The sequence below is a fragment of the Orcinus orca genome, chromosome 12 (assembly GCF_937001465.1).
Source record: "Orcinus orca chromosome 12, mOrcOrc1.1, whole genome shotgun sequence".
Lineage (NCBI taxonomy): Eukaryota > Metazoa > Chordata > Mammalia > Artiodactyla > Delphinidae > Orcinus > Orcinus orca.
In genome coordinates, this window is record NC_064570.1 from 48361979 (window position 1) to 48373293 (window position 11315).

At 43.6% G+C, this 11315-nt stretch overlaps 1 non-coding gene and 1 pseudogene across 1 annotated transcript; both read right to left on the reverse strand.

The window, feature by feature from the left end:
* Positions 1 to 895: 895 nt before the first annotated feature.
* Positions 896 to 1000, reverse strand: LOC117199400 (U6 spliceosomal RNA). Its single transcript, XR_004480637.1, has one exon. It is a non-coding gene; the product is annotated as a U6 spliceosomal RNA (small nuclear RNA).
* Positions 1001 to 9344: 8344 nt separating this feature from the next.
* LOC117199349 (V-type proton ATPase subunit e 1-like) lies at positions 9345 to 9709 on the reverse strand (annotated as a pseudogene).
* Positions 9710 to 11315: the final 1606 nt, after the last annotated feature.

Below are 11315 nucleotides of genomic sequence, written 5' to 3' on the forward strand. Positions count from 1 at the left end.
TGGTAAAACATTGCATTTTAACAAAACAGTGAGATCCAAATGAGACAAAGCAGAAAAACTGACATACTTAATGTTCATTATCTTGAAATGGCTTAAAGTAGTTTGCCTGCTGAAAAAACAGAGACTGCAAAAAGGAGGAAACAGAGAAGTCTGCCAAGATGCCCCCTTGAAGATTTTCAGCCCATGGGGAAGGAACTAAACCCCTTAAACAAAGGTAAAGAACCGAAGAGTAACATCTGAATTCTCCACATCTCGCCAGCACCCAGCTCACATGGGTTTTAGAACTGGCTGATCAAGTCACTCACTGATTGAATTGGTGAATAAAATAGCAACACTTCTCATAAGCATTTAACAACATTTCATGCACATGACAAACCCCATTCAGGTCCCAATAGTTTATGGATGATTCTTGCCCATTACTATACATCTCAAACCCTCTATTTTGAAAAATATGTCAAATTGATTATATATTAATTATGCACACAAACGATCTTATATACACTAATAATAAAGGACTAGGAATATGCTGAATTACCTGGTGCTTTTCAAAAAATGTACGGTTTTATCTCTACTTCCCTAATATTTTCCTTCCAGCTTCTGCTGTATTTAACTCTTAATTTCCTGAAGATTAAAACCCCCTTTCTCCTTAACTTATTTTTATCCTCAAACCTCAGAGGAAATGATTGTACAGAAAGGTCACACCTGAGGCTGACGACGGAGACAGAATTGAAATTCATCACTTCTAGGGGGTAAGGAAAGGACCCCCGCCCCAATCCTCACAAGGTCCAAAGGGCAGCACAAAGGGCCAGTCTAGGCCCTGAATGGTCTACAAGGACCGCAGCAGTTTTGCCTTTGCACCCGTTACTGAATTATACCATCACCTGGGGAAGGAAGAAAAAACATGGAACGCTTCATGAATTTGTGTCATCCTTGTGCAGGGGCCATGCTAATCTTCTCTGTATTGTTCCAATTTGGGTCTATGTGCTGCTGAAGCGAGCACTGCTTCTGTTTTTTATGTTTTGGGTTTTTTTTGGCCGTGAGGCATGTGGGATCTTAGCTCCCCGACCAGGGATCGAACCTGCACCCCCTGAATTGGAAGGCAAAGTCTTAACCACTGGACCGCCAGGGAAGTCCCCCACAATACCTTTTGAATTTTGACCTATGTACACACACACACACTAAATAGTATTAAAATATTGAAGAGGGGGGAATGCTCAAAAAGCCTGAGTTAACCAAGTTCACATAACTTGCTAGGGTGAGACCTGGGCCTCAGATTTCCTTACTTCTATTTAAAGATTCTTTACAATGTGTCATGATTATTTTTTCATCTCTTTGAAGATGTTTACTGCTTTTGTGACTTCAGGGGTCTAAGATTTCTAGTTTTCATATTTAAAAAGGACTCTTTAAAAAGAGTCCTCCAGACTTTGGGGCATGGGACACTTGTGGGAGATCAACATTAATGTAGTTTTTCTCCAATGATCAGTGCAAGACATAGTATACAGAGACAGTTATTTATATCATGCAAATTGGGAAAGACTTGGAAACCATCCCATACAAAATACCTCTCTACTAGTCTGTTCAAAGACCTGAAAGAAATCCTACTACTGTAAACCTCTTAAGAGAAATGCAAATATTTCTAAGAGAGGTACTCTCACACTCTGAACAACCATTATTAACTCCGCCTGAAAAAATGAGTTTATTAGGTTCCTACCTCCAGGTCAGATTCCAAGAGCAAGCTCCTAGAGGAATGGGACTAAGGATAGTAAATTTCGGTAAAAAACAAAGTTTTAAGGCCCAGTTTTATCATCTGTAAAATGAGTGGGCTGGACCAGTGTCGCCTCAGATTTTCTTCCTAAATACTGCTCTGCTAAATACCTTATTTCGTTTGTTCCATGGAAAAACTGGGATGTGTGACAAGGGGAGAGGGGATTGTTTTTCTTACTTGTCGGATGAGGAAACTGAGGCTCGAAAGAGTTGGGTCTCTTGTCCAAGATCATCAGGCAAGGAGCCTGTTTGACACGATCATTAAGTCCAGGTTCAGTGACCTTTCCACATCATATTCGTTTCTTCATCTTTTGAGCCCCTACTACAGTGTACGGTGCTGGGATACAAAATTGAAAAGATGAGGCTCCTGCCCTCTTGGGGTCTGGCAGCCATTGGAGAAGATAAGTACCTAGCCACATGGTCAGCTCCATGCTGGAGAGAGAGATAGATGGGAGGATGGAGAGTTGGGAGTGGGGATCAGCTAAAGCTTCACAGGAGAGGCACATCGCTGAAGTTGAACTAGGAAGGATGAGCAGGTGTTTGGCATAAAGAAAGGGAGGGCCAGTGCTCTCAGGAGAAAAGACTTCACCTTAAAGTGGGACGCAAGGTGCAGTGAGTTGTCTGCAGCAGATTGTCAGAGAGAAACTTTGGGGCAGAGGGGCCTTTCAACCTCTTTTGGATAACATCATTTGTCATTCCCTTGTTCAGGTCTGTGCCAGATTGTTGGGGTCCTAGGCTCCTTCTGACTGGCTCCTCTACCATCCCTATATGGTCCTTTATTAAAGGGGCTATATTATGAAAGAAGATGAAAAGTGACAGACAAATAACCGACCACGCCATAACTTCTTCAGTTGTTTTATACTTAGTTTTACTTCCCAGATTATGGAGTAGGGGATTGGAATCGCCCTTGAAGTTTTCACAAGACTCAGTAACACACCCAGGTTACAAGTGAAGGACAAAGACAAAATTTTCATCATTGATTAAAAGAAGAAATCCATCAAGGCTACTGCCTGGGCCAGCTGGAGTCATGGGTGAGGGCTCCTGGAACGGGACAGGTTGCTACCAGTTGGCTTTGAGACACCGCATTGTGCAAGCCTCCCCTTAACATCCCAGAAACACACTTTGGAAGTAGAACTAGGAAGTCTCTCTCTTCCCTTCCTCACGTTTGCTCCTCAATTTTTGACCACTTGGGTCAGTATCACTCTGACATACATCTGTCTCTGACATGTCAGTGGTTCTCATTTAGCTCACTTACAGACAGACAGACAGACAGACACACACACACACACATATATACAGACCTCTTGTACCTCTCTCCTGAAGTGGGTGAAATCCATCTTCTGCTACACTCTTTACATTTCTGACACAGATACAGATCAGGGCTCCTAGCCAAAACTCTAATTCATTTCATGTTCTTAAAAGAGACCTAAGTTATTCCAAATCTTTTGTCCATTTTACAAATTCCCTCTTGTTTGCTTGTTTTCTTTTACGGTAATGGGGGAACACTGCATTCACCTGAGTCTTTCTTAACACATTGCATTTGTTTATAAGTCAATCCTTTTAAAGCTGCTCCAGGTAGATCCCTTGGTTGGGTGTGCAAGTGAAATGCACGAGAGAAAGATTGTGCTGTCTAGGATAAGAGAAAATTGCATAGTTCACGAAAGAGAGTGGGAGGGAGGGTGAAGATGAAAAAGAGGAAGGAGGAAAGAGAGGAGCCCGAGGGGCCAGGCCACCACCTTCCCAGTCAGCCAGGTTTGTAACCTCAGGGACTTCTCACCTCTTCACATTTATGTGCCCTCCCCAGGCAGCCAGTTGCCAAAGCCTGCCATTCTTCCTTCTCTGCCTTTTAAGTGATAATCTCCTTCATTCTGTTTTTACTATCACATCTTTAACCGGGATCCTGAACACTGAGCTCGGAGTATATCAGCCTCCCAGCGGACCAATTTATCAGCTTCCCGCTGACCTTCCTACCACCAAATTCTCTACCCTCTGTCACACTCCCATTATCAGACCAATCTTCCTAAAACATACTTTGTCCACCACATTGGACAAAGCCTTGGCGGCTCCCCACAGACGTTTAACTAAAGCTCGCTAGTTTTAGCCTAAAATTCAAGGCCCCATGCATGTGGCCCTAACTTATTCTTTTTGGCCTAGCTTCATAGCATTAGCTATTAGTAAACACTTACCAAGGGCCAGGCACGCTGTTAAAAGCTTCTAAATGTTGTTTGTCTAGTTGGAATCTCTTTCCAGGAAAGGTGTTTGTCCCCCCGTTAGTGAGATCCCGTCGGGTGGCCATTAACGAGAGCTGAGCATGTGACACAGACCAGCCAATCAGAGCATTCTTCCACCCCAAGCCGCAGGCCAGCCAATCAGAGCATTCTACTCTCCCCCATCTCCAAGCCCAGCTGTAGGAAATTTGACTTAAAGGTACGAGAGAGAGTGGGTTTCTCTCTTCTTCTGGGGTTGAAATCTACACAGAAAAGCAGAGAAGAGCAGAGAGGAGAAGAGATGGAGAATGAGAGAGGGGGAAACCTGATGACATTGTCCCTCTGGATCCCACCACGCAGGCAGCTAGTTATATGTCCGGCCTTTTACCATAATGAGTCAAAAAGTCCGTTCCTTACTTAAGCTTTTCTGAGTTAGGTTTGCTGTTATTTGCAACTGAAACGATGACTGGAGCACTTTACAGGACTTAGCTCATTAGACCCTTACCATGGCCCGGTGAAGTAGGACTGTCACTTTCAATCATTTTGATGAGGCAGTGACACTAGAGAGATGTGACTTTCCCAGGGTCTCGCAGCTTTTATTGCGGAGATATTTACGACCAGGCGTCCGACTACAGAGCTCTTACGGTGTGTTCTAAGGCCCTTCAGGAAGACATGCCCAGTATTTCCTGTGTGCCAGGTAGGAGGCTGAGTGCAACACACGCCTGCTCCCATCCCATCTGCTCATGTGCTGCACACTATGGCCTCACGCAGGTCCTGACTTTTTACATCTGGATCTTTACTCAGGCTATCTTCTCCACCTGAGCATGCTCCCTACCCCACCTCTGCCCGGCCATATATACTGAGCCTTCAAATCTGAAATCAAATGTCAAATCCTTCTGGAGGCCTGTCCTCAAAGGCCTCACCCAGAAGAAATTACTTCCTCCTTTGAGTTTTAAAGACTTTGACTTGAACACAGGGCCAAATGAGTGTCTTCTGGGGCTTACTGCACAGTAACTTGTGGGCATTTCTTATGGAGGTTGAGGGGACTTGTGGTTTGAAGTCACCAGATTTCCGCTCCAGTCATTTCAACGGTAACTCTGCAAAACCCACACGTTTTGTAGCAAGCAGCGCCAGTGTTGTGGTCATGAGTGGTAGCTTTAGAGTGTACAGGGCTGGGCTGGAACCTGGCTCTGTAACTCTCAAGCTTCGGCAACCTTAAACAGATTGCTTGTTCTCTGGGTGTTTCATTTTTCTTATCTGAGTACGGAGATGAGAAGAGCATTGATTTAGAGAGCTGTGAGAAGTAAATGAGATAACTAACGTTAAGGCCTTAGCATACTATCTGGCATATAGCATATATCTCTATCTATCTATCTGTCTATCTATCTAAAGTTTTTATGTAAGGGATCATAGCTTCTACTCATGTTGCCTCCTCATACAGAGCAGACACAAGTAAAACATGTATTTATTAAGCGAAGGACCAGTCTTACAAATATCCACTCCCTTAAACCTTCTCCCAGGCTTCTATAGCAAGTGACCAATTACAGCTGCTTGAGGAAATGAAAGACAGTTGGAAGCAGCAGGAGAGAGGTGGGGGGGTGGGAAGGAAGAGGGAAGATGGGGGTCAGGAAATAAAAGCCCCTTTCAAGGAAGAGTACTGGGACTTCCCTGGTTGTCCAGTGGTTAAGACTCACCTTCCAACACAGAGGGTGTGGGTTCGATCCCTGGTCAGGGAGCTAAGATCCCACATGCCTTGTGGCCAAAAAAGCAAAACATAAAACAGAAGCAATATTGCAACAAATTCAATAAAGACTTTAAAAATGGTCCACATCAAAACAAAAATCTTAAAAAGAGTATCATAAGAGCAGCGAAGGTAATCAAAAACCAGAATTATTTTTGTTCCTTAGACCACCCCTTCCTTCATCCCTTATTTGTCTTCTCTCAGTGGACATCAGGTGAGGTAGCCAATGACATAGGCTCCATTATCTTTTGGAATTGTGCAGCATTACCAGTTCAATCCTCTTCCTATAAGTGGGCATGAGACGGTCGTGCTACAGTGGTGGCAGCAGCTGCACCTGCAGTTGCAGCAGCCTGCTGACTTCTGGGCTGCAACTATGGTGGTGTGACCTTGAAACAAATATTCAAGCTGTGGCCCCTGACTCCTCCTCCAGCCCTTCCAACAATATTGAAAGCATATAATCCCTTTTATTGTATCCCTCTCTTCTTGAAATACCTAGAGAGGTTTCTGTTTCCAGCACTAACTTCTGCTTAATACATATAATATATTTAAAACAGCATATTAAAATTAGTTTTAAAATGTTAGTCAATTTAAAGTTTATTTTAAAATATATTTATAAACATGATATATAGATATGGAAATTACCATGAAGATGATCACCCATGGCTGGATACTAAAGTTGAGGAGACACGGATCTCATTTAACCCTCATAACCAAGTTGGCACTATTATTACCTACAAGAGAAAACTTTGAGAGGTTAAATGACTTGCCCAGGATCACGCAGGTACTAAGTGATTGTTCTGACTCCACCTTTTTTAAACTGGAGAAAGGACTTGGAACTTCATTTGATTGTCATCAAGGATCAGACATCAAGCAGCACCTGAGCTGTGTCCCGAAGAATTAATTGATTTAGCCAGTAAGTTGGGGAGGTGGGGGGGGATTTCTAGGCTGAAAGAACAGCATGAGCAAAGGGATGGTGGTGTGAATGAACATCCCTCATCACAGGATCCAATGGAAACTTACAATTCTGGAGAAGAGGGACATGACTGGAAGTGATGCTTGAGAGGTAAGCAGGGATCCAGTCCTGGAAGGCCTTGGAGGCCATGCTGAGGAGATGAAACAATTCTGAAAGCCAGGGGGCCATGGAAGGATTTTACTGATGGCATGGTCTATTTACATGGGAATTTTAGAGAGGTCATTCTGGTAATCTGAGGCGTGATGGGTGGAGTTGTCCAGTAGAGAGCTGGGATAAGGGGCTAGAGCTATGGGAGAGCAGTGGGCTGGGGGAGTCTATAGGTAGGTGATGAGAACAGAAATCATCTATCTTTTTTTTTTTTTTTTTTCTTTTTTTGCGGTATGCAGGCCTCTCACTGTTGCGGAGCACAGGCTCCGGATGCACAGGCTCAGCGGCCACGGCTCACGGGCCCAGCCACTCCGCGGCATGTGGGATCTTCCCGGACCGGGGCACGAACCCGTGTCCCCTGCATCGGCAGGCGGACTCTCAACCACTGCACCACCAGGGAAGCCCAGAAACCATCTATCTTTGCATGGTTGATGGTCCACATTGAACAAGACGGTCCACATTGGGATGAGGGCTGGGATCTGGAGGCTGTGGGACCACAGGACATCAGAATATTTTCTCACATGCCAGGGACCCTAAGTCACCCAATCTAACAACTACTCTTAGATTTAGAAGGATGCACGAACACTGTTTTCTCTTAGGCCCCTTCCTTTATCCCCTCCCTATCTGCCCATGTCCCTTCCACCCACTGGCAGAAATACATCTGCACTGTATTTGTGTTAAAATAACCTCATTGTATTTCTAAGATGGAAAGTGTGCTGTTAGTGGGCTCCTCTTTAGGAAAACCCAAGACTTGTCTGAGTGGTGGGTAATGTTTGAGCCAGGCCCTTTTAGTTTTCTTCCATTCATTTGTGGAGAAACTGGTGCCCTTAGGAAACTGCTTAAATTTTGTTTCATTATTCCCTATATTTGGATTATGTCCATTCAGTCATTCAATACATACTGACTGTATTCAGTCATTCAACACACCTGCTATATGTCAAAGTTCCTGCCGTCATGGAGATTATATTCTATAGTAGTGATAATATATATATATATATATAATATAGTAGTTATATATATATATATATATATATATATATAAGGTTGAAGAAAAATAAAACAAGGTGGCATGGTAAGGGGCTAGAGAGTGATGAAGACTGATACTTGAGGAGGAGCAGAGGAATCTTCTCAGAAGAGGCAACATTTGAACAGTGACCTGACTGAAGTAAGGAAGTGGCCATATGGTTCTTGGGGAAAGAGGTCTCAGGTAGAGGAAATTGAACTCAGAAACAGAGACTAGATTTGTGGTTACCAGGGGCAGGGGGTGGGGGTAGGGGTAGGGAAAATGGGTGAAGCTGGTCAAAGGGTAAAATTACCAGTTACAAGATGAATAAATTATGGGGATCTAATGTACAGCATGATGAATACAGTTAACAATACTGTATTGTATACTTGAAAGTTGCTAAGAGAGTAGATCTTAAAAGTTTTCACCAAAAAATTATGTGAGGTGATGGATGTGTTTCCTAACCTTACTACAGTAATAATTTTGCCATTTATACATATATCAAGTCATCACATTGTACACCTTAAAATTACACAACGTTATATGTCAATTATATCTCAGTAAAGCAGGGAAAATAAAAGTTACAGGAAAGTTTCCAGACTGTGGCAGGCGGGGCGTGGTTTTTTTTTTTTTTCTCTTGTTGTTTTGGTTTTGGTTTTGGCCGTGCTTTGCGGCTTGTGGGATTTTAGTTCCCCAACCAGGAATCAAACCCAGGCCTTTGGCAGTGAGAGTGTGGAGTCCTAACCACTGGACCACCAGGGAATTCCCTGTTTGGTTTTATTGTTGTGGCTGTTTTATTTGGGACATAATCTTAAATTGAAAAATAAAAAGAAAGTCAAAGTGAAAAAAAAAAAAAAAAAGAAGTTCTGAAGTCGAGGGAATAGCAAGTGTAAAGTGCAGGGACCGGGATGTGTTTGCTGTGTTAGAGGAATGAGCTAGGAGGCCAGTGTGGCCGGAGTGAAGAGTGGTTGAGAAAGAGAGGCAGGAGATGAGTCAGAGAAGCAGCCAGGGTCATGGAAGGACTTTGATTTTATTCTAAGTGTGCTAGGAAGCTGCTGAGCAAGGGAGTGTCGTGATCTGAATTTTATTTATATATATATATATTTTTCCCATAGAAAGCAGAAAAATTATTTATTCCAAAAGATGGCAGAAATAAGAAATTCATCCTGAAAATATACTTTGGTATATATTTTTGGTATAATTCTGGTGAGACAGATTTTCCCTCTGAACATGTTCTCCTACTGACTGCCCCACTGCAGTCTTACCGTGTATAACAGTTTTCAAACGCTTCCCTCATTCTCATGTTGTGAGCAGGCAGGAGACACAGTAACATTATTTCTCAGAAGGATGGTACTTTCTATCTCGGAAGAGTACATAAACATTTTGTGGAGGCAGCACAGTTTAGATTAAATAGACACATCATTCATCAAAATGTAAAGAAGGAGACAGGAAAAAATACTGCATTCTAGAATAAGATATTCAAATGTGGTGTGAATGTTTAAGGCCAAAGTGGGCAAGTCAGGGAAGGTGGTCTGGGTATGGAGGTGCTTTTGCATCTAGAGGAGTTCTCTTCGTGACCTCAATGACTGAGCCCTGGCGAGCAGGTCTTCTTCCTCAAGGCCAATGATGTTTGAGGTACCCACCAGATGGTTTCATTTTTCAACTGTGGTCCAAAGAGAGGGTTAAGTTGGGCCAGAACTGCAATCAGCCAAAAGAGATAGCAGCAAACTGAACAGGTCACCAAGATGGTGATGATAATGATGATAACTCCCCAGTTGGGACCCTTAGGGATGAACCCAGGGCACCAAGAAGCCAAGGAAGCCCTAGAACACACTCATCACGAGGAGAGGCACTGTGAAGCCAGTATACGCCATGGTTGCTGCGGGAGGTGTCAGCCCCTGCCCCGCCACTTCACTTTGGTCCCATCCGGAAGTGTCAACTTGAATTATATTTTTCAGAAATGCTTGCCTGCTGTGTGGGGCGAGGGAGGAAGCAAGGGGATCAGTTAGGAGGATGTTGCATAATCTAGCAAGGGATGATGGTTTGGATAAAGAGGTTAGCAGTGGAGGTGGAGAGAAGTGTTCAGAATCAAGCTCTATTATAAAGGCAGAGCAACTAGAATTTTCTGATGAAAAAGGATGTGGAGTGTGAAAACGGGAGAGGAGTAAAAGAAGATACCAAGGGTTTTGGCCTAAGCAACTGGGTGAAAGTAGTGCCATTTACTGAGGTGGGAAGTTCTGGAGAGAAGCAGGATTGAGGGTGGCCATGGTAAGTTTGAGGTGGCTTTTAGATAGGTGATGGAGACATGGAGAAGGTAGTGGTATTAACAAGTCTGGAGTGCTGGGGTGAGGTCAGCTTGGACATAAAAATTTGGGAGTTATTAATGTAAGTTTTGAAAGCCATAGGACTAGATCACTGGTTGGTATGCTGTTTTCTGTTTGCCAGCAGAAGGGCAAACAGAAGGTCCAGATAGTAAATATTTTAGGCTTTGTGGGTCATACAGTCGGTCATAGTTACTTAAGTCTGCCACTGTAGTATGAAAGCAGCTGTAGGTAATCGATGAATGAATGAGCATGACTATGTCCCAATAAAACTTTATTTGTAGAAGCAAGTGGCAGGCCAGATTTGGCCCATGGACTGTAGTTTACTAACTCTTGGGCTACATGATGCTACTAGGGAGAGTGTAAAAAGAGAAGAGAGAGCTCAGAGCCCTGGGGCACTCCAACATATAGAGAAAATGGGAGGAAGAGGAGGATCGAAGAGACTGAGATACAGAAAGTGGCAAAGTAAGAGGAAAATCAAGAGACGGGGCTGGCACAGAAGCAAAGGAAGATGTTTCAAGAAGGACAATATGATATTGTGGTGCCAGTAAACACTGTGAAAGATTTTGAAATGAGCGCCCCCCCCGCCCCCACCTGCCAAATAGAATGTCTGTCTAGTATACCCTTTAGGGTTATCTTCATCTTTCATTGTCTTTGAGCTATTTTATAACTTTTTAAGTTGTGGAAAACTGATCATAACCAATGATTCTTGTCCACAGAAATGAATTGCATCCTGTGGAATGCAACTGATTGCGCTGGTGGAATGCAATTACCCTGTGGATAGACCAGTTCTGCATCTATTTGTAAATCTGTTCTAGCATTCTTTATTGCTTTAATACTTGGGCTTCATTGAATTCTTCTTTGAACTGATTGTAACATCTTATTAGTTCCCTCATTAATTAATGATTAAAAGAGGGGCTTCTCTGGTGGCTCAGTGGTTAAGAATCCGCCTGCCAATGCAGGGGACACGGGTTCGGGCCCTGGTCTGGGAAGATCCCACATGCCGCGGAGCAACTAAGCCCGTGCACCACAACTGCTGAGCCTGCGCTCTAGAGCCCACGAGCCACAACTACTGAAGCCCACACGCCTAGAGCCCATGCTCCGCAACAAGAGAAGCCACTGCAATGAGAAGCCCACACACCGCAACAAAAGAGTAGCC